This window comes from Microcebus murinus, chromosome X (assembly GCF_040939455.1).
Source record: "Microcebus murinus isolate Inina chromosome X, M.murinus_Inina_mat1.0, whole genome shotgun sequence".
NCBI lineage: Eukaryota > Metazoa > Chordata > Mammalia > Primates > Cheirogaleidae > Microcebus > Microcebus murinus.
In genome coordinates, this window is record NC_134136.1 from 51346 (window position 1) to 76186 (window position 24841).

At 39.6% G+C, this 24841-nt stretch overlaps 1 pseudogene; it reads right to left on the minus strand.

The window, feature by feature from the left end:
* The window catches only part of LOC105863189 (large ribosomal subunit protein uL1m-like), a 69656-nt pseudogene that overhangs the window by 32732 nt on the left and 12083 nt on the right, over positions 1-24841 (minus strand).

Genomic DNA, 24841 nt, shown 5'->3' on the forward strand with positions numbered 1-24841 from the left:
GGAGGACCAATCAGCCTGTGCACTCATAAGAGGCAGAGCCAGAATTCAAACACAGGAAATAAGGTTCTAGAACCAGGGCGTTCATCCCTGGACACATGAAATCAGAGGCAATTTTGAAATGTCAAAGAACTGTATGTGAGATTTCTATTCCAAGACCTTCCAATATTAATTCTTTGACACGTTCCATTAAGTTTAAAATTATGTTTAAAAGTTACACTACAATTAACCTTAAGATCACATCTTGGAATGATACAAAACTGTGGATGGAAATCATGCTCTGAGAGATAAGTAAAAACATGAAAAACTTTCAAATCTCTCAGAAGCAGGCATATCCGTGATATTTCAAAACAAAGGAAAATGAATTTAATAAAGGTGTTATGTAAGATATCACTACAAGGTCTCTAAATTCATCCTACTTTACATTTTACAAGAGCTAAGTGAAATAGTAAATTAATTTGAAAATACAATAATGCATTAAAAATTGCAGCATGATACTATTTGCAAAATTGTATTGAATTTACTTAATAACCTGAATACCTTCTAAAAATAACATGGACAAGCTTTAACTAATTCTTGCAAGGTAACTTGTAAGAATATACTCATGATGATGATTTGCAGGTGGCATGTTCCCATTAAAAACAGACCACCACTGAGGCCCTAAAAAGAAATTCTATACTTGTAATATTTCATATACCAAAAAATTTCAAAACATGTTTGGCTTCCTTATTTGGTTTACTTTTAAGAATATGTTTCATTTTCTAAATATACAGCAGCATAACAGATTCTGCTCAATTACCATTTCTTTCTTGAGAAGGAAGTAAGTTCTAACAGCATTTGAGAACGAGAGGAGTGGCTATAACAGTTCTACAAGATACTCTTGTGCTTATAGGAAGAAAATAGATGGGCCAGGCACTGTGGCTCACACCTGTAATCCTAGCATTTTCAGAGGCCAAGGCAGGAGGATTGCTTGAGCCCAGGAGTTAGAGACCAGCTTGGGCAACAGTGAGACCCTACCTCTACAAAAAATGTAAAAATTAGCTGGGTGTGGTGGCATAGGCCCAGCTACTCAGGAGGCTGGAGCCAGGAGGATTGCTTGAGCCCCAAAGTCTGAGGTTGCAATGAGCTATGATCACACTGCTGCACTCTAGCCTGTGTGACAGAGGGAGACCCTGTCTCAAAAAATAAAATAAAATGGAAGATAGTACACAGATTTAATAAGATTAATTCTCTGATTCCAGAGACAAAGCTCTACTCCAAAATTCCCAAGCATTTGTGGTATGTTTATTTTTTAATAATTAAAAAAAAATTAATTTTAAAAATTAAAACTAATGATACATCAGAAAGAACTGTGTACATCCTCTGAATCTGGCCTAGAACCCCTATTAAAGCATAATCTCTTCCTATTTTCTACTAGTTCTGCTCCCAGAAATCATTCTGGAGACTCAGTTAAAAATTCAAAATCCCCACCCAAATTTAGAATACATTTAAGGTGGAACAAAACAAATGAGCACTGTTGTATATCCCAAAGGATGAGCCCAGTTAAAAGTTCTCCAGATGGAAATATGAATATGAGACAAAGGATAAATTTTCAGGTCACTTTTTCTTGTCTCTCCCCATCCCCCAAAATTCCATAATCCAAATGATTATATTTAGAAGGGAAGCTTTTGGAGAATATTAGGAAAATCTTCTGTGTTTTCAAAAATAACTCCACACCTCTTCTTCCAACTTCTTAAAAAAATTTTTTTGTTCTTGTTTTCAAACAGGCTCTAAAAACTCTTTGTTATTTTCCAAAGGCAGGCTACATAATCATTTGTCTCTACCATGCTGAGCCTATACCACTCTGAACTGTCTAGGGGGTAAAAGTTAAGAGGAACCAAAAGCACCATATTATAGAGGTCAGATTGAATACTTTGTCATCTACTAAGTGAATCATACTTTCACTCTAAGAAAGCAAAACAAATATTTGATTTTCAAAACATGAATAGAGATATGCATGTGTGCCACCTTTGGATTTCATTTTAAATTTCTCATTCAAAACCAGAGTGATATTGCCCTTTCCAGTCTACCCACAAAACTCTCATAGATAAAAAGGAAGCAAAAAAATTATAATATAAATCAAGTATATTCAATATGACACTATCTGGATAGTTTATTCTTAGCTTGAGTTTGAAACTGAAAAAAGTAGGAAAAATGTTGCCCTGTTCTCATAAAGCCCTACTAAACGTTTATCACAGGATCTGAGCCTCGTGGTTATGTTCCTCATGTAATAAACCAATGGATGGCAAGGATAACAGACCAATCTCTATACCTAATGAACATGAAAACAGCACTGTACCTTCTGAATCAGATTAGTTCCTCCTGCAAAAGCAGCTCCGTTTTCTTCTGCAATTTTAACCTCTGATGCATTCTACCAAAACACAATAGTTTGAAATATCAATTTTTAAACATATTCAGTTTGCTTTCAAGTATTTCATCAGAAATAACATCACAGTTCATAATAAAAATTGCGGTTTTTATTTTTAATTGAAAATATAACAATTTTCAATTAAATGCTTCCAGATACTATATTCAAAACAAATTTAGTTTATAGGTAATTATAAAACAAATTCATAAACATAATAAACTAATATTTATATTAAAAAAAGACTGACAAAGTGCTTTATTATTACATTTGCTATATACTTGACTTTCTTGACTTTCCAGACTACATATTTTTAAAAGTAGTAGTTTCTGAGCCACCGAAGCACTAAGTGGTCCCATTGCTTTACAAAAATCATATTATTGTTTGGGGAAGGAAGTTTGAATAGGAAGGAGTTAGTAGGATAAATTCCACACTTCTTTTTGATTTCTTATGAGAAACAATGTGATGGACTAGTAATGATGAGATTAACATTCTAAGTTAGCACTTTCTCAAACTAGTGACATAACTTCAAATAAATTATCTAACTGCTTTGAGCTCCAAATGGGGAAAATGAGACTAGATGAATATTAAGATTTTCTCTAACTCTATTTATTCAGTTGTTCTCATCATTGATTACTGTGATCTCTTAAAAAAGAGAGAAAGACAGAGAGAGAAATAGTTGGCAAAAGTTACTCACCCATGTAAATACAGCAACTTTATTGATTTCTGAGGAGAATGGGTATGGTAACCTAAGAACAATGGCAAATGGCTCCACTTTTTTCTAAATATACAACAGGAGAAAAATTATGAAAAGTTTATCTTTTCTATATTTCTCATATTCTATCAAAACCAGAACTGGCATGTTTTGTTTTTAGTGTTTTAACTCTACCCTATGTCCACTCGTTGATCCAGAAGTATTCACTGATTACAATTTTAAAGCATAAAAGATTAAATTTCTTTTTCAAGAAACCATAATAAAAAATCTAAGTCTTTCTCCCCAGCTTCATACTCCCATGGCACTTGGCTTCTATCTCTATGTCATTCATCATAGTCTCTCAAATATTATGAGTTTATGAGTGTGTTTGCATATCTATATCTTCCCAGCATCTAATACAATGCTTTCCATCTGATGAATGTCAATAAATGTTTGCTAACTTGAATTTTCTTAAAAAAACATGTAATTTTCTAACACCATCAAGAAGGACATGAATACAGCTAAACATAATGAACAATAGACAACAGACAGCTGATGTGCCCAGCAGGTAACCAACCCCTAATTGCCATCATTGGCTCTAAACAACCAGGAAATGTAAACCCTAAATCCAAGACAGACTGCCAAAAATAAATGGCTCTTCTGAGTGGGTCTATGTTGAAACAATCTGGACCACTACCACTTTCAGATTTACTTGGGAAGTCAATTGAAAATCCAAAAGAAACAATGGCATGCATTTGAGGCATTCTAATACAGGTACAGACTCTATAGGACCTCAGAACCAATCTGGTCAGTCATTTTGACTAGGGACCTATTAAGAACTAAGGCTCAGATCTCTTAGAGAGACTTCACAAGGAAACAAGTTCTAGACCCTCCATAGTCTGGGGTTAGCCTTAAGGCTTGGAAGAAAGAAAAAAGGGATTGTCCCCTAATAAAACTGATTGAAAGATTAATATTTTTAGAAAAACTTTGAGTAGAGACATCTTCCTGGGGATTTCTTTTCAGGTAAGAAGGCACAAATTCTTAAGCACACTTTATATCAGCCATGAAACTTTGTTTTATCGACTGGCATTCCTTTGCCATTAACATGTCACAACTAGTTTCAGTAAATTTTCACTGGTAAACTATCATAATAATAGCATCCTCTGCAGAACACTGGCTTATTGTACAAGCAACTCTGTGAAGAAAAAAAAAATGCCTTAGGAAGACAATAGTATCTTTTTGATGTCATTAGTTTACAAGTGGCTTCCATACATGAAATGAAGCTTGTGGTCCTTTAAGACCTTGTCACAAAGGACATTAACAGCTGACTGAGAAAGTGATCATCTTGAACACTACAAAATTTTTTAAAATAAAAGAACACTATAGTACAAAATAAAAATTGTAACATGGCTGATATAAACTATTTCTAATAAATGAGAACCAAGTAATGAGACAGATCTTGGCTTTAATCTTAACTCTGCCCCCATTCTATGACCTTTAGCAAGTTACTTCATTCTCTGTGCCTCAGCTTCCTCTTTTGAGATTATTATAGAATTAAATGAAAAAATGCATGCAAAGCAGTTAGCATTGTGGCTGGTACACAGAAAAGAGTTTGGCAAATGCTGACTGTTGTTATTAAGAACTTACTAAATCCTTTACATGCATTATCTCATTTAATCCCCACTACAACATGAACTAAACATTTTAGCTCCCTTTATAGAGATGAAAAACCTGAGATTTAAAGAGTTTAGGCAATAAACCCAAGGTCAAAGAGCAAAGAAGCCCAAACTCAAAAAGGTACAGCAGGATTCTGGTCCTTACATACTGTAATCTGACTCCAGGACCAATGCTCCGAAGCACTATACCATACTGCCTCCTCCTAGGTGCTCTATTATTCTTGTTGTTAAGGCTGTTAAATTATATTCAAAAACTTACAACTTCTAGTTTGGCCAAAAAAGGTATCCCAAGAATAAAAATTTAAATGTACTTTCTAAAAAAATTAAATCTCTTAAGAAGCTTATAAAATTAAGGGCTATAATAGACTTCAATAATAATCTAGTGTTTTCCTTGCTTTTAGAGTTTTATTATCAATAGACTTCGGTAGAACTCCAATATATAAACAGATAAAGCAGACAGGCTATGGTTGAAGCAAGATAGAGGACCCTGGAACCCCACCCATGCAAACTTAGTCTCAACCTGGGACTCTAAGGAACAAATCTGAAAGACACTGAACTAATACAAAGCCCTCATTTATAGAGAATAACATGACACCCAGGAAGCTTAAGTCATTTTCCAGAGTTACAGTAACATCTCAGGGAACTTAACACTACCTTTTGTTGAAATTCATACTAGAAATAGTATATACTAGAAATAGAAGATATGTGTTCATCAACTCTCCAGAGTGTTTTCAAAATATTTTATATTTGGAAAATTAAAAAACAAACAATTTTTTCATGCTAAAATACAGAAAAAACATCAGATTTTCTAAAACTTACAGAGACAATTTTAAAAATTAAGAAACACTAATTCACATAGCCACTGTTCACAAATAAACTTATTTTAACTGAGTGTACGTACCTTCTTTCCCAGTGCCATATCCAGTGTCAAAACAAGAAAAACATCTTGCTTTGGATTAGTGAAGTCAAGAATTTGAAATTTCTTAAGTAGGTGAATAGCTTTCTCCACGTCATATATCTGCCTTGGGTATAACCATTTTATTTATTTATTTAATTTTATTTTATTTTTTTGAGACAGAGTCTCACTTTGTTGCCCAGGCTAGAGTGAGTGCCGTGGCATCAGCCTCGCTCACAGCAACCTCAAACTCCTGGGCTCAAGCAATCCTCCTGCCTCAGCCTCCCGAGTAGCTGGGACTACAGGCATGCACCACCATGCCCGGCTAATTTTTTATATATATATGTTAGTTGGCCAATTAATTTCTTTCTATTTTTTTATAGTAGAGACGGGGTCTCGCTCAGGCTGGTTTTGAACTGCTGACCTTGAGCAATCCGCCTGCCTCAGCCTCCCAGAGTGCTAGAATTACAGGCGTGAGCCACCACGCCCGGCCGGTATAATCATTTTAAATAGACATCATCCTCAGGTTCACCTTCCATGTACGAGTATGACTTTATTGTCTCTATATCATCTTTTTTTTCAGCTGGTGCTTTGTCTTTAGCACTTTTTGTTTTCTTTGCAGGCCTTAAAAAAGATAAATTCAAGATCAGTTATATCAATATGTATTCTGAGACTTTTTTTAAAAAGCTAATGTACATAAGGCAGAGAAAAAATTAAAAATTTTTATTTTAATTCAAAAGCATAGATTGCTTTACAGTTTTTCTAATTCAACAAATATTAAGTGAACTTTTGTACTGTTTGCAGTCATGAATAAATTGAATAAGGCACTGATGCTACTAATAAAATGTGGTAAATACTATGAGAGCATTATCAAAACCTTACAGAAAAGACATTTAATTCAGCATAGGAGGCTAGGAAAAAGTTCTGCAAGAAATGACCTCAAAGTCAATTCTTGAAGGATAAGGAAGAGTTCACCTAGATATATACCCCCCAAAAGTGAAAACATATGTCCATATAGAAACTTGCACACAAATGTTCATAGAAGCATTATTCATAATAGCCAAAAAGTAGAAACAACCCAAATGTCCATCAACTGATGAATGGATACATAAAATGTGACATATCCTTACAATGAATATTAATCAGCAATAAAAAGGAATGATATACTGATACATGTTACAACATACATAAACCCTAAGTGAAAGCAGCCAGTCACAAAAGATCAGATGTTTCTATTTATGCAAAATAACAAGAATGGGCAAGTCCATAGAGACTGAAAGTAGATTTAGCAGTTGTCTAGGGCTGACAGAGGAGGTTGAGGGAATGGAGAGTGAAGGCTGATGGGCATGGGGGTTTTCTGGGAGGGCAACAAAAATGTTCTAAAATTGGCCACAGTTTGCTGACTCCTAAAATAAAAGGGTAAAGTAGAAGGCAGGCAAGAGTGGAAGATGAGGCTGGAAAATCTAGATCACAGAGGGCCTTCTCTAGAGGCAATGAGCAGTCAGTGAGCACGAATAACACCTGTATTTTAGGTAGAGTATCCTAGCTACAATATAAGGGATAAATCTGAAGGAAGCAGCATTGGAGACAATTAAGAGACTATTCCCTCCCTTTCTTCTTAAGAAGATATGAGAACCTGAACCAGAGCAGTGATGGTAATAAGGCTGGAAAAAATAACAGATTGGAGAAATATTTACATAGTAAATATTGAAGACAGGGAAAGGAGAAAGAAAAGACTCTAAAATACTTCTTAGGCTTCTGGCTTCAGTGACTAGGCACGGAGTAGTATGATTAAGACTGGAAATAAAGAAAGCAAAACAGGTTTCTGGTGAAGGAGGTAGTCACAGAGATGAGTCCAGGTTGGGGTATACAGAGTTTGCATGTGGGGTAGATTGTATCACTGGTCTCAATTCTTCACCCCTCCTCCATTCAAGCCCCTTTGCTAAGTGACTTTGCAGTTCCTCCCACTAAAAAGTATATTTCTGTGGATAGAAAAATCCAAACTCTGAAATATTTGAAAGAAGTTTATTCTGAGCCAAAATTGAAGACCATGACCTGGAGCCACTCCCAAGAAGCCTTGAGCAAGTAGACTCCATGTGACTGGGTTACAGTTTGGTCTCATACATTTCAGGGAGACAAGGGTTACAGGTAAAGTCATAAATCAATACGTGGGAGGCATACATTGGTTTGGCCCGAAAAGGTGAGCCATCTCAAAGCAGGGGCTTACAGGTTATAGGTGGGTTTAAAGATTCTTTGGCTTGTAATTGGTTAAAGACATGAAGCTTTGTCTAAAGGCTTGGAATGTTTCAACATAAGGAGCTGTTACCATAGATAAGTCACCAGACATAGATTTGTTGTGTAAATTGAGGACCTGCAGGTTTGTCTTGCATACTCTTAGGCCTGTTAATGGGTTACAAAAGATGTTCCTAAGAAGGAACAGGGACATGATAAGGCGCGTTTTGACCGCCTTCCTCCTGGTAGACAATTTAGTTTTAGGATATTCCCTTGGCCAAGAGGGGGTCCATTTAGTCAGTAGGTAGAAGGGTGAGCCTTAAAATTTTACTTTAGTTCATACTTCGCAGCCCCTTGATTTGGCCAAGTGAGTAGTTTTGGCTGACAGAATAAAGCAGAAGTGATAGTTTCCCGACTCTAAGCTTTGGCCATAAAAAGTTTCACTGTTTCCACTTCTGTGTTTGTATTTCTGACATTTTCATTAGAAGAACACGCCTAGGCTAACCCAAAGGTAGGAAGGAGGATAAGAGACACGTGGAACAGAGCTGCCTCCACAGAGCCCCAGGCTACTATACATTAGACAATTCTCATCTGACCTCTAAACAGATACCTACCTAGTAAGTCCAGCCAAGATCCTCAGAGACATCCATCTGAACCCAGACTCAGTCAGTGACCCACAGATGTGCAAGCAATGATAAATAATGGTGAAGTGGTTTGTTACAGCAAAAGCTAAAAAGGCGTTTACAAAATATCTAAGAAAATACCTTCAACAGGTAATTGCAGGTAAAAATTTGAAGCTAAGAAAAAAAGAACTGTAAGTTATATAATCTTCTCAGCATTAATTCAAATCATACCTGTAGTCTTAAAACCACACAAGTTTTAAATTAGTAAAATAGTATTCTGGAAAGATGTTTGAGTTCTATGGTAAGTAGAATAATGGCCCCCAAAGATATCCATACCCTAATCCACAGAACCTGTGTATATATTACTTTACATGGCAAAAAGGACTTTCACAGATGTGATTAAGGTTAAAGACCTCAGGATGGAGAGATTATCCCTAGATTATCTATGTGGGCCCAATCTAATCACATAAATCCTTAAAATTGAGAGCCATTCCCCTTCCCCAGCTGCAGCAGACAGAGATGAAAAGATCACACTGGAGAAATTCAAGCAACCTGCAGTTGTTTTGAAGATGGAGGAGGGGAGCCACAAGCCAAGGTACACAGGTGGCCTCTTGAAACTGGGAATGGAAAAGAAACAGATTATCCCCTACAGTCTCCAGAATAGAACTGCCAACACCTTGATTTTAGCCCAGGGAGAACCACATCAGATTTCTGACCTACAGGACTATAACATAAAAAATTTGTGTTGTTTTAAGCTTCAAAGTTTGTGGTAATTTGTTATGGCAGCAATAGAAAACAAATATGGGGTCCCATACAATTTATGTGAAAGAAATGAATGACATTAGAACAAATTTCTTTAAAAAGACCTCAAAAACCGATCCAATATATAATTCCACTCTCACTTTTAGCACTCAATAAATCCTATTACTACCACTAGTAATAGTATCCTCCCAGCTAATGAGCAATTCAACAGAATAGCAGATAATGACAATGTTCATTTTTAATGGGGTACAAGTCTCTGATGCTGGTTTATTCATTGCCTTTTAAACTAAATGCACAAGTTCTGCTTCCACTTAAAATGTAAAAGCTGGAATGACCACTAATAATGAGGAAGAGCTGGATAAACCAAGTAGCCTGAAATTCAAGGAGAGTCAGTCCCTACCCCAACCCCCACTGGTTTCTCCTGTGGCAGAACATGAGAGAAAGGCAAGCAAGTAAGAAACAATCAGCTAAAATCTTAGGGCAGATGTGACAGTATAAACCCCGGGAGATCCAGACACACTGGGCATTCACACTCAATTCACAGGCTCTTTTCCATGCACCTCCTATCAGATGCTCCCAAGAAAGACTGGAGCAGGGCAGCAGACTAGAAAGCTTCCCTAGAGGGTGCAGGCATGGAGAAAAGGCACAGGTAAACGCCCAGTGCATCTGGAGAAAAAAAAGAAGAAAAAAAAAATCTCCACAAAAACTTCTACCCCTGGAAACATGGCAAGAAACAGTCCTGACCCCAGTATCCTATACCAATCCAGCTAGGGAAGGGCCAGGATACTTCCCCACAAGACCTGCAACAGATACACAGTACCGTGGGAGAAAAGGAGCAGAAATGCTCCATCCCCAAGCTCCAGTCACACTGAGCCTGCTTAAGACCAAGGCTAGATCTAGACAAGAGAACCCCTCCTACCACCCATCCCCAGCTCAGCAAGCACTAAGGAATAAGCAACAGCAGTCTACTGCTAGGGGAGGGGGCAAGAGCAGAGAGGGTAACTCCCCTCTGCAGCACAGCTGCACAGGGAAGGCAGAAAACTGAGCAGGGAGCAGGAACACTGAGAAAAACCCTCCAGCAACCCAGCCCCCATCCTAAGCACAAGATAACTGTATAAAAATTTGAAGCTGGTGGTAACCATGGCAACAACAAAACAAATCCTAGCTCAACCCCTGACTAAACTGACTCAACACTCTGACAGATGAAGAGGCATGCCTGTTTGCAGGCATAAATACTATTTACTTCAGTCTCTTCTGTTGTACGCAAGATGTCTGGTATTCAATAAAAAAATTCTGAGATACACTAAGAAGCAAGAAAAAAAGAACCCACTGTCAAGACAGAAACAGACTCAGATAACCCACTGATCTTTTTTTTTTTTCAACCAGGATCTGCTACTAGCAAACAGAGGACATGCTGCACAGACACAGGGGAGCTGAGAGACCCAGAATGATGAAGAAAAGAGAGAAGCCAACACATGCCCCTCTGTCCCATCTCAGATCCTGATTTTTAAAAAACTATCCATGAAGAAAACTATTTTTTAGTATATTATAGTCAGCACATTAAAAAATAAAGGTATAAAGCCGGGCGCAGTGGCTCATGCCTGTAATCCTAGCACTCTGGGAGGCTGAGGCGGGCGGATTGCTCGAGGTTAGGAGTTCGAAAACAGCCTGAGCAAGAGCGAGACCCCATCTCTACTATAAATAGAAAGAAATTAATTGGCCAACTAATATATATATAAAATTAGCCGGGCATGGTGGCGCATGCCTGTAGTCCCAGCTACTCGGGAGGCTGAGGCAGCAGGATTGCTTGAGCCCAGGAGTTTGAGGTTGCTGTGAGCTAGGCTGACGCCACGGCACTCACTCTAGCCTGGGCAACAAGTGAGATTCTGTCTCAAAAAAATAAATAAATAAATAAATAAATAAATAAAGGTATAAGTAAAACTATGAATACTATGATTCTCATCAAGCCAACTCATTGTCAGACATGAAAAAAGTCATCTGCTTATAAATAGTGTTTTTAAAGTATGCCTATTTCTTGTACTAGGCTTTTTGGGTTAGCAAAAAGTACTTGTAAATTATACTGGAGTAGAATTTTGGGAAAATATAAAATGAAAAATTCCTAGAGAATAAATGAAAAATTTAAAGATCAAATGGTCTCAAAATAATTAATATCCCTAATAAACAAATACTTTCACAAAACAGAAAAAAAATGATTAAACAGCCTAACAGAAAAACAGGCAAAAGACGTAAATCAGAAATACAGTGAAGAAACACAAATAAAGATTGATGATATCCAGGGTTGTTAGGAATGTGTAAAACTGGACACTCTTCACTCACTCCTGGGTGGGGATATGAATTGGTACAAGCAGTACTCCTCCAACTTCTCAACACCAAAAAACAATTTGGGCACTATTCACTCAGAGGAAGCCTCCTTTCTTGTTACATTTCTGCCACATCCCTATTCTTCCTATATTCAAACCATGTCATACTGTATTTATACCCATGTCATTTGCCTCCATGCCCCTGCACCACTTTGAAATACGTCACCCAATTCCCCTGCAAAATTCTATCTTTCAAGACCCTGCTCAAATGCTTCTTGTTCTACTCTTCCCCCAGTAGAATTAACTGAACTTTCATCTGTGATCCCACAGCACTTGGTCCTTTCTTCTAATATGACAGTCAAAACAGTAAAGTTATATCATAGACATGTGCTAATTTACAAAGAGCTCCTACTCATCAACAACAAAAAATGGAAATAGAACATAAACAGAAAATTCACAGTAGAAACATAAATGTCTCTTAAACATATGGAGAGGTACACAACCTCAATAATAATAAAATATAAATTAAAATGATAACAATACCATTTATTACCTGTTAAATTGGCAAAGATCAAAAAAATTTGACTATATCATACATGGGAAAGTGATATTCCTATAATGCTTGCTGGTAAGAATATAAATTGGCAATATATCTATGATGGCACTATGTATCAAAATTGTAAATCCACAAATATTTTGGCCTAAAAATTCTATTTGTTGGAGTTTATATTACAAATATATTCATCATATTTGATAAGATCTATATGCTTGTTTGTTCACTGCAGGATCATCTGTAATAGCAAAAGACTGAAAAGATAAATGTGCATCAAGAGGGAAATAGTTACATAAATTATGGTACATTCACACAAACAAACACAGTTAAAATGACTAAATAGCATCATTTGAAAAAATTTCCAAGATATATATTGTTAACTTAAAAGAAAACAAGATGCAGAACATGGTGTATAGTATACTACCACTTATGCAAAAAATAATACAGTCGTGTACTTACATATGCATAAACCACAGCAACTGAGTGGCTAAAGGACAAGGGTGGGAAGACGACCTACTTTTATGCTTTTTAAATTGTTTACCATGACTATCTTTTATTTATTCACAGGGTTAACTAATTCATGTTAATTAATTTAAGAACAAAAAGCAATTATTTATGTTGCTGTCAGCTCACTATGAAACCCTCAAGGGAAGAGGGAGGGAACATGTGCTTATCTTCACATCACCAGCACCTTGCACAGTGCCTGGCATATGGTAGGTGCCCAACGAAGTGTGCTATTAATAAATAAAAGGGACTACTGTGGCACAGCTGCCTGATATTCAGTTAGGTTCACAGAAACAAGAACACATTAAACAACTGAGAATTTACAAATTCACCCAAAACATTGCACACTTTAGCTTTCATTTTGGGCATCCCATAACCTAAGGACTATATTCTAGCAAATATGGTCATGAAGTAAGATTTTTGTAAATTGAATTGTATGTGCTTTTCAGAACCAACCCTCCAACACATTCTAGCTATGTAACCTTGGACATATTACTTAATATCTGGGCCTCCATTCCTTTACCTGTAAAACACTTATAATAGTATCTGTGCTCTATAGAGCCATTATAGGAAGCTTAAATGAACTAATACATGTAGTGTGCTTAATATAGTGTCTAGCGCAAAAAAAGCATTCTGTACATTTTAACTATTATTTTTTTTTTTATTTTTTTTTTTTTTTATTTTGGCATATTATGGGGGTACAGATTTTAAGGTTTCAATAAATGCCCATTTCCCCCCCTCCCCCCAAAAGTCTGAGTCTCCATCATGACCATCCCCCAGATGGTGCACATCTCACTCACTATGTATGTATATACCCGCCCCCCTCCCCCCTCCCACCTGCCCAATACCCTATTACTGTAGCACCTATGTGTCTACTTAGGTGCTACTCAGTTAATACCAGTTTGTTGGAGAATATATCTGGTGCTTGTTTTTCCATTCTTGGGATACTTCACTTAGTAGTATGGGTTCCAGCTCTAACCAGGAAAATATAAGGTGTGCTATATCACCATTGTTTCTTAGAGCTGAATAGTAATCCATGGTGTACATATACCATATTTTATTAATCCATTCTTTGATTGATGGGCACTTGGGCTGTTTCCACAGCCTTGCAATTATGAATTGTGCTGCTATAAACATTCGAGTGCAGGTGTCTTTTTTGTAGAGTGTCACTGGATCATTTGGGTAGATGCCCAGCAATGGGATTGCTGGATCAAATGGTAGATTCACTTGGATCGCTTTAAGGTATCTCCATATTGCTTTCCACAGAGGTTGAACTAGTTTGCAGTCCCACCAGCAGTGTAGGAGTGTTCCTCTCTCTCCGCATCCACGCCAGCATTTATTGTTTGGAGATTTTTTGATAAAGGCCATTCTCACTGGGGTTAAGTGATATCTCATTGTGGTTTTGATTTGCATTTCCCTGATGATTAGAGATGTTGAGCATTTCTTCATATGTTTGTTGGCCATTCTTCTGTCTTCTTTAGAAAAATTTCTGTTCAAGTCCTTTGCCCACTTTTTAATGGGGTTATTTGATTTTTTCTTCCTAATTTTCGTGAGTTCTAAGTATATTCTAGTTATCAGTCCCTTATCGGATGCATAGGATGCAAAAATTTTCTCCCATTCTGTAGGCTGTCTGTTTACTTTCATGACTATTTCTTTGGCTGTGCAGAAGCTTTGTAGTTTGATCATGTCCCATTTATTTATTTTTGTTGCTGCTGTGATTGCCTTTGGGGACTTCTTCATAAACTCTTTGCCCAGGCCGATGTCTAGGAGAGTGTTTCCAACTTTTTCCTCTAGAATTCTAATAGTTTCATATCTTAGGTTTAAGTCTGTTATCCAGCGTGAGTTGGTTTTTGTGAGAGGTGAAAGGTGTGGGTCCTGTTTTAGCCTTCTACAGGTGGCTATCCAGTTTTCCCAGCACCATTTATTGAAGAGGGATTCTTTTCCCCAGCGTATGTTTTTGTCTGCTTTGTCAAAGATGAGATGGCTATATGAGGATGGTTTTATATCAGGATTCTCACATCTGTTCCACTGGTCAATATTCCTGTTTTTGTGCCAATACCATATTGTTTTAATTACTACAGCTTTGTAGTATAGTTTGATATCTGGCATATTAATGCCTCCCATTTTGTTTTTGTTGCCTAGAATTGCTCTTGATATTCGGGGTCTTCTTTGGTTCCATACGAAGCGCAAAATTATTTTTTCTATATCTGTGAAGAATGCTGATGGGATTTTAATAGGTATTGCATTGAATCTGTAGATCAGTTTGGGTAGTATAGACATTTTGATGATATTGAGTCTGCCGATCCACGAGCATGGTATGGATTTCCATCTGTTTACATCCTCTGCTATTTCCTTCCTCAGTGTTTCATAGTTCTCCCTGTAGAGGTCTTTTACATCTTTGGTTAAATATATTCCTAGGTACTTTAATTTCTTTGTTGCTATTGTGAAGGGAATTGAGTCTTTGATTTGGTTCTCAATTAGATTGTTGTTGGCGTATATGAATGCCTCTGATTTCTGTGTATTGATTTTGTATCCTGAGACTTTACTAAATTCATTGATCAGTTCCAGGAGTTTCTTGGTTGAATCCTTGGGGTTTTCTAGATACAATATCATATCATCAGCAAACAGTGAAAGCTTGATCTCTTCTGCCCCTATTTGGATACCTTTGATTCCATTTTCTTGTCTGATTGCTGTAGCCAAGACTTCTAGCACTATGTTAAACAGAAGTGGAGATAGTGGGCAGCCTTGTCTGGTTCCAGTTCTAAGTGGGAATGATTTCAATCTTTCCCCATTCAGTATGATGTTGGCTATGGGTCTGTCATATATGGCTTGTATCATTTTTAGGTATGTCCCTTCTATGCCTATTTTCTTAAGTGTTCGTATCATGAAAGGGTGTTGAATTTTGTCAAAAGCTTTTTCTGCATCTATTGAAAGGATCATGTGGTCTTTGTTTTTGCTTCTGTTTATGTGGTGAATTGCATTTATAGATTTACGTATGTTGAACCATCCCTGCATCCCTGGGATGAAGCCCACTTGGTCGTGGTGGATTATTTTTTTGATAAGTGTCTGGATTCGGTTAGCTAAGATTTTGTTGAAAATTTTTGCATCTATATTCATTAGGGATATTGGTCTGTAGTTTTCTTTTTTTGTTGCATCCTTTCCTGGTTTTGGTATCAGGGTAATATTCGCTTCATAAAAGGTGTCGGGGAGGTTTCCGTTCTTCTCGATGTTGTGGAATAGTTTCTGCAAGATAGGTACTAGTTCTTCTTTGTAAGTATGGTAAAATTCAGGTGTGAAGCCATCTGGACCGGGACTTTTCTTTTTAGGGAGATTTTTAATTGCTGTTTCTATTTCAGCTGTTGAGATTGGTCTGTTCAGGGAATCTATTTATTCCTGGTTGAGCCTAGGGAGGCTGTGTGTTTCTAGAAATTTGTCCATTTCCTCCACATTTTCCAGTTTGTGTGCATAAAGATTTTTGTAGTATTCATAAATTGTATCTTGTATCTCTTTGGGATCAGTTGTGATATCTCCTTTTTTATTCCTGATGGAGCTTATTAGAGATTTCTCTTTTCTGCTTTTCGTTAGCTTAGCCAACGGCGTGTCAATCTTGTTTATTTTTTCAAAGAACCAACTTTTTGTTTTATTAATCTCCTGAATAGCTTTCCTGTTTTCAATTTCGTTTAGTTCTGATTTGATCTTGTTGATTTCACTTCTTCTGCTGGGTTTGGGGTTGGTCTGTTCTTCTTTTTCCAGCTCTTTGAGTCGTTTCATTAGATTGTCTATTTGTGATCTTCTTGCCTTTTGGTTATAGGCATTTATGGAGATAAACTTTCCTCTCAGAACTGCTTTAGCTGTGTCCCAGAGGAGTTGATAACTTGTCTCTCCATTGTCGTTTTCTTCATAGAAGTTTTTTATTTCCGTCTTGATTTCTTCATTTACGAAGTAATCATTTAGTAGGAGGTTGTCCAATTTCCACGTTTTTGTGTAGAAATGTGAGTTTCTGTTAGGGTTGATTTCTAGTTTTATTCCACTGTGATCTGAGAAGGTACATGGTATGATTTCTATTTTTTTAAATTTCTTGAGATTTTCTTTGTGTCCTAGGATATGGTCAATCTTAGAGAATGTCCCGTGAGCTGATGAGAAGAACGTATATTCAGTGGATTTTGGGTAGAATGTTCTGTAGATGTCAGTCAGACCCAATTGTTCTAGAGTTTTGTTTAAGTCCATTATTTCTTTATTAATTTTCTGTTTGGAGGATCTGTCTCGTGCCGTCAGTGGGGTGTTGAAATCCCCGGCGATTATGGAGTTGCTATTAATCCATTTGCTTAGCTCCAGTAAGGTTTGCTTTATGAATCTGGGTGCACCTAAGTTGGGTGCATATATATTTAAAATTGTTATCTCTTCTTGTTGGACTGTGCCCTTCACCATTATATAATGACCCTCTTTGTCTTTTACTACTTTTGTTGGTTTAAAAACTAAATCGTCTGAAATTAGAACTGCCACACCAGCCTTCTTTTGGCTTCTATTTGCTTGGAATATTGATCTCCACCCTTTTATTTTTAGTCTATGTGCATCCTTGCAAGTTAAATGTGTTTCCTGAAGACAGCATATACTTGGCCTGTATTTTCTTATCCATTCAGCCAGCCTATGTCTCTTGAGTGGAGAGTTTAAGCCATTCACATTTATTGAGAGAACTGATAGGTAAGGTAGATTACTGATCATTCTGTTGGGTTGGATGTTGTTGCTATGATTTCTGTCTTGAGCCATTGTAATATCTGGCCTTTAATATCTTTGGGTTTTGGTTGTTTTTATATCCGTGGATTATTATTATGATGTTCCGTGCATAACGCTGTTTTAAGTACTTCTTGTAGGGCTGGTCTTGTCTTGGTGAATTCTCTGAGCCTTTGCTAGTCTGCGAATGTTTTTATTTCTCCTTCATATATGAAGCTTAGTTTTGCAGGGAATAATATTCTAGGCTGTGCATTGTTTTGTTTCAAAAGAGTGAGAATGGGGCCCCAGTCTCTCCTTGCTTGTAAAGTCTCATTAGAGAAGTCTGATGTTATTCGAATTGGCTTTCCCTTGTATGTCACTTGCTTCTTTTGTCTTACAGCTCTTAGAAGGTCCTCTTTAGTTGATACTTTGGTCAGTCTGATGACTGCATGACGTGACGTCTTCCTGTTTGCATTGAATCTCCCAGGGGTCCTCTGGGCTTCTTGAACTTGAATATCGAGATTTTGAGCAAGGCCTGGGAAATTTTCCTCTATTATATCTTCAAAAAGCTTGTCCAGCCCTTGAGTGTTGTCTTCCTCCCCTTCGGCTAAACCTATGACCCTCACGTTAGGTTTTTTCACATAATCCCACAGCTCTTGTAGACTTTGGTCTTTTCTCTTGTTTCTCTGCTGTATTTCTGTGACTGATTTATTTAATTGGAAGGTGTTATCTTCAAGCTCTGAGATTCTTTCTTCTGCTTGATCTACCCTGTTCTTGAGACTTTCCACAGTATTTTGTAGTTCTCTGAGTTGATTCTTCATCTCCAGGACTTCGGTTAAAGTTTTCTTCACTGTGTCAATCTCTTTGTTGAACCTTTGTTCCATTTCTTGGAGGTTTTTTGTGTTTTCTTGGTGTTGGTTATTGAGTTGTTGTTGCAGCTGGGTGAGTGTTCTTATGATCCACATACGAAATTCCTTTTCTGTCATATCGGTTGCCTGATTTTGGTCGGTGTCCGTTTCTAGGGGGCTGGTGCTCCTCCTTGGGGGTGTGTTTTCCGTTTGGTTCTTCATATTTCCTGAGTTCTTTCGCTGATTTCTTCCCATGTCGATCAGTTGTTGTTTCTTTCCTTAGGTTATTGTTTGGGTATTCACACACCTTGTTTAGTTTCTGAGGCGTTAGGTGGTGCCTGTGGGTGAAATTGGACCACTCCCTGTATATTGAGTCAGTGGGTGCCGTGGAAAGGCTGTGCAAGATGCCGTCCCTGTCAGTAGGTGGCGTTTGCTTGGAGGAACAGGCTATGGTGTTGATTTTGAGTCCTGTTATCAGCTCTCGTTCTGGGCGGAGCTGGGTTGGGTAAGCCTGCCCTCAGGCCGTTAGCAGGGGTCAAAGTTCTGTTCTCTGCTGTCAGGGCGGGGCTGGAATGGTCCCGCTCAGCCAGAAAGTCTGGGTGTGGGGGTGGGGCTGTCTGAGACCCACAGTCTGCAGCAGGCCTCGCTTCTTTCCACCCTCCCCAACTCCGCAGCTACTCCTGGGCCTCTGCCAGCAGGCCAGACCACAAGCCACCAGGTCTCCCCGGACTGTGATGCCGGCGGGGAGGTTCCCTGCACAGGAATGCCACCTGGGTTGGGCGCACGGCCTCCTCCTGGGAGGAGGGTGGCCCTCTAGGACGCCGATCCGCCCCTGGAGGCACACAGACCTCAGTAGGCTGTTCACGTATAATCCCTCTGTGCCCCGGGCAATGCTAGCCCTTGGTGCAGGGGATCTGGTCTGCAGGTCCGACCTCTGGGTCCCAGAGTTCAAACTGTATTCCCACCAGGGAGAGGGTTTCCGGTCCTAATTCACCCACAGGGAGCCCAAGCTGGGTCTATGTCTCTCAGCCTCTGAGTCGGCACCGTTTTCCTGGGAACACGGTGCCAGCAGCACCTGGGAGGGCGGGTGGGGTCCCAAACGGGAAGGTCCCGTTCCCTGGAGGTGCCTCCGGCTGGTGGCTGTATTGTCTCTCTGGGCAGCCGCGGGTAGGGTCGGCGGAGGGGGGGAGGAGGCAATATGGCGCCTGCCGCGCGGCTCTCCGTGCACACGGAGGTGCCCGGAGGAAGTAGGGAACCTGGTGCCACGTCTGCTACAGGCTCACCGTTGGCAGGCGGCGGCAGTCTCTGGGCTGATGTCCGCAGGTCTCTCCACCCGCTGGGGAGCCCACCAGCAGTCCCGAATGCAGGGGAGGGGTAACAGCAGATCCACCTACCCTTGCCGCTGGTCTCCGGGCTGCTCCGGTGGTCTCAGCCTCCAGTTCTCCTCCGCAGCCTCCTCCCGTGGAGTCTCCCGGGGTCTCAGGTACCCCTCCTTCCGGCCCTTGTCCGCTGTATGCTCGTCTTCTTGCTTCTTTCCTCTAGTTTCTGCTAGAATCGGTCTTTTCTGCAGAGACCCTCTGTCTGGCGGTGTTATTCGTCCGCCATCTTGCTCCGCCCCCCATTTTAACTATTATTATTCCACAACTTTTTAGCATCTTATAACTCCCTCGGAGCCACTTCTTCAGTTTCAAAAAAGGTGACATTAAGGAAAAAGGCATTCAGGAAAAGGATGATGTAAACTACCATCCCTCTGCTTCTATACTTCATTAACATCAGAGCCACCTGGGGAAAACAACAATCAGTGCTGTGCCCTGCAACCAGATGCTACAGGATCGGAGCTTGAGAGTTCAGCCAGTATCTGCCTTTCAGTGCCGTACTTAAGCTGGGCTATCAGACTGCAGTTCAACAAGATGGCGGCAGCACCAAGGGAGAAAAGCATCAGGTGCTTATTCCAATAAGAAACCAGTTTCTGCTCCTGGTAATCAGCAGTTAGAAGAACAAATTTCATTCCTTTAGGTTTTCACATGTTCAAACTCTACATTACACAATATAAATTTAAATTCTAATATATGTTATACAAATCTGAAATTCTACTATGTAATCATAGTACAGGTAATCCTAGAACACCTGATCTATAAAAAGTGCCTAAGAGGAAAAAATGTAATTTAAAGAGCAAAAAGAACCACATAAACACACTCAAACACACATAGTACACCTTAATTAAAATTCATTAATTGTAACAGTAGATTCTGTCCTAAAAAGGCAGTGATACCATACAGGAAAAAGCTTAGCTCTGGAACTAAATTCCTTGGATTCTAACACTTACTAGCTCTCTGACTTTGGGCTAGTTATATAACCTATTAGTGCCATGATTTTCCTCTCTATAAAATGAGCATAACACCAATATTTTCCTCATAAGGCTGCTATGGGGATTAAGTCAGTTATTGAATGTCAGTGTTCAATAAATGTTATTATAATGTCTTATCTTTCAGGACTATAAGGTCCTTCAGGACTATAAGGTCAAAGCGGCAGAGACGATAAACTTTTACAACTGCATGTCCCTGTAAGTGTTATGGAACTAAGCATGCTTTTTAACCAAAATTTTCAATGGTAGCAAATGAAATAATAACAACAAAAAATACTTACTTCATAGCAGCAGCAAAATGTCTGTTGGGCACCTGAACGTTTATACAACAAAGATAAAGAGATGGCTGCGAAACCATCTTGGAAAGACAATGCTTTTGATGATGTCTCAAGACTCGAAAGGAAAAACATATAAAATATTAAAATAATCATTAGAGTCAGAATTTTCTATATTTTAAAAATCAGTATTTTAAAAACAAAAACATTCAATATTTTGTTATTCTTAACGATTCTTTAAAAAAATGCAATAATGGAAATCACACTTCTCAAAACTAAAAGCAGGGAAACACATCTATTATTTAAACAATTTTATCTTTATTTATTTTCCCCTTAATCTAGTTCAGGCTCAAAAGAGTATGTTAGCTCTACTATTAGGGAATATGTATATGTACCTATGAATTTTTTAAAATAATTTACATTTTATTTTTTCATTTTTAAAATAGATAATATATTCACAGAGTTGTCTGAGTACATTTGAAGATAAGAGCAAAGCGGAAGACTTGCCCTACCAGAGAGTAAGACTTGTTATAAAGTTATGGTAATTAAGATACTTGGGGGGGGGGAGATCAAGATGGTGGACAAGAAACACCGCCAGACAAAGTGTCTCTGCAGAAAAGACAGATTCTAGCAGAAATTAGAAACAAAAAAGCAAGAAGACGAGCATACAGGGGACCAGGGCTGGAAGGAGGGGTAGCTGAGCCCCCAGGAGACTCCACGGGAGTAGGACACGGAGGAGAACTGGAAGCTGAGACCGCCGGAGCAGCCCGGAGACCAGCGGGAAGGGTAGGTGAATATGCCGTTTCCCCTCCCCTGAATCTGGGACTGCTGATGGGCTACCCAGTGGGTGGAAAGACCTGCGGACACCAGCCCAGAAATGGCCGCCGCCAGGGAGTGGTGAGCCTGTAGTGGACGCGGCACCAGTCTCCCAACTCCCTCAGGGCACCTCCGTGTGCACAGACCCGAGCCACGTGGCAGGCGCCATATTGCCTCCTTCTCCCCTCCGCCGACCCTACCCCCGGCTGCTGAGAGACAATATAGCCACCAGCCGGAGGCACCTCCAGGGAACGGGACCTTCCCTTTTGGGACCCTACAGCTGACTCAGGGGAACTCAGACTGTGAGCTCCCTACCCGCCAGCCCTCCCAGGTGCTACTGGCAGAGTGATCCCAGGAGAACGGGGCAGACCCTCAGGCTGAGAGACATAGACCCAGCTTGGGCTCCCTGTGGGTGAATTGGGACTGGCACTCCTCTCCCTGGTGGGGATACAGTTTGAACTCTGGAACCCAGAGGTCAGACCTGCAGACCAGATCTCGTGCACCGAGGTCTCGCATTGCCCGGAGCACAGAAGGGATATACGAGAACAGCCTACTGAGGTGTGTGTGCCTTCAGGGGCAGATCAGCATCCTAGAGGGCAACCATCCTCCCAAAAGGAGGCCGTACGCCCAGCCCAGGTGGCGTTCCTGCGCAGGGAACCTCCCCGCTGGCATCACAGTCCGGGGAGGCCTGGTGGCTTGTGGTCTGGACTGCTGGCAGAGGCCCAGGAGTAGCTGCGGAGTTGGGGAGGGTGGAAAGAAGCGAAGCCCACTCCAGACTGCGGGTCTCAGACAGCCCCACCCCCACACCCAGACTTTCTGGCTGAGTGGGGCCATTCCAGCCCCTCCCTGTCAGCTTTTCCTGGAAGCAGAGAACAGAACTTTGACCCCTGCTAACGGCATTGGTTGTGCCCAAGGGCAGGCTTACCCAACCCAGCTCCGCCCAGACTCTCTCCTAGACTAGCCCTCGCTGAGGCGGAGAAAAGGACACACCTGGATGTTCCAGGGACCCACTAACCACCTGATGCACTAGAGTGCCTCCCTACAGGAACAAGAGCTGATAACAGGACACAAAAACAACAGTGTAGCCTGTTCCTCCAAGCAAGCGCCACCTACTGACAGGGAGGGCATCCTGCACAGCCTTTTCATGGCACCTACTGACTCATTATACAGGGAGTGGTCGAATCTCACCCACAGACACCACCTACCAGCTCAGAAACTAAACAAGGTGTGTGAATACCCAAACAAAAATCTAAAGGATAGAAACAACAATTGATTGACATGGGAAGAAATCAGTGAAGGAACTCAGTAAATATGAAGAACCAAACGGAAAACACACCCCCAAAGAGGAGCACCAGCCCCCTAGAAACGGACACCAACCAAAATCAGGCAACCAAAATGACAGAAGAGGAATTTCATATGTGGATCATAAGAACACTCACCGACTTGCAAGAACAACTCAATAACCAACACAAAGAAACCACAAAAAGCCTCCAGGACCTAGAACAAAAGTTCACTAAAGAAATAGACACAATGAAGAAAAGTTTAACCGAACTCCTGGAAATGAAGAATCAATTCAGGGAACTACAAAATACAGTGGAAAGTCTCAAGAACAAGGTAGATCAAACAGAAGACAGAATCTCAGAGATTGAAGATAACACCCTCCAACTAAATAAAACTGTCACGGAGATAGAGCAGAGAAACAAGAGAAAAGAGCAAAGCCTACAAGAGATGTGGGATTATGTGAAGAAACCTAATGTGAGGGTCATAGGGTTACCAGAAGGGGAAGAAGACAACACTCAAGGGTTGGACAAGCTATTTGAAGATATAATAGAGGAAAATTTCCCAGGCATTGCTCAAAATCTCGATATACAAGTTCAAGAAGCTCAGAGGACCCCTGGGAGATTCAATGCAAACAGGAAGACGTCACGACATGCAGTCATCAGAATGACCAAAATATCAACTAAAGAGGCCCTTCTAAGAGCTGTAAGACAAAAGAAGCAAGTAACATACAAGGGAAAGCCAATTCGAATAACACAAGACTTCTCTAATGAGACTTTACAAGCAAGGAGAGACTGGGGCCCCAATCTCACTCTTCTGAAACAAAACAATGCCCAGCCAAGAATCATATTCCCTGCAAAACTAAGCTTCATATACGAAGGAGAAATAAAGACATTCCCAGACAAGCAAAGACTCAGAGAATTCACCAAGACAAGACCAGCCCTACAAGAAGTACTCAAAACAGTGTTACGCAGGGAACACCATAATAAAAACTCACGAATATAAAACAACCAAAACCCAAAGATTAAAGGCGAGATAATACAATGGCTCACAGAGAAATCAAAGCAACAACATCCAACCCAACAGAATCAACAAAAATCTACCTTACCTATCAGTTCTCTCAATAAGTGTGAATGGCTTAAACTCTCCACTCAAGAGACATAGGCTGGCTGAATGGATAAGAAAATACAGGCCAAATATATGCTGTTTCCAGGAAACACATCTAACCTGCAAGGATGCATATAGACTAAAAGTAAAAGGGTGGAGATCAGTATTCCAGGCAAGTGGAAGCCAAAAGAAGGCTGGCGTGGCAGTTCTAATGCTAGACAATTTAGTTTTTAAACTAACAAAAGTAGTGAAAGATAAAGAGGGTCACTATATAATGGTGAAGGGCACAGTTCAATAAGAAGAGATAACAATTTTAAATATATATGCACCCAACTTAGGTGCACCCAGTTTCATAAAGCAAACCTTACTGGATCTAAACAAATGGATTAATAGCAACTCCATGATCACCGGAGATTTCAACACCCCACTGACGGCACAAGAGAGATCCTCCAAACAGAAAATTAATAAAGAAATAATGGACATAAACAAAACTCTGGAACAACTGGGTCTGACTGACATTTACAGGACATTCTACCCAAAATCCACTGAATATATGTTCTTCTCATCAGCTCACGGGACATTCTCTAAGATTGACCATATCCTAGGACACAAAGTAAATCTCAAGAAATTTAAAAAAATAGAAATCATACCATGTACCTTCTCGGATCACAGTAGAATAAAAGTAGAAATCAACCCTAACAGAAACTCACATTTCTACACAAAAATGTGGAAATTAAACAACCTCCTACTAAATGATTACTTCATAAATGAAGAAATCAAG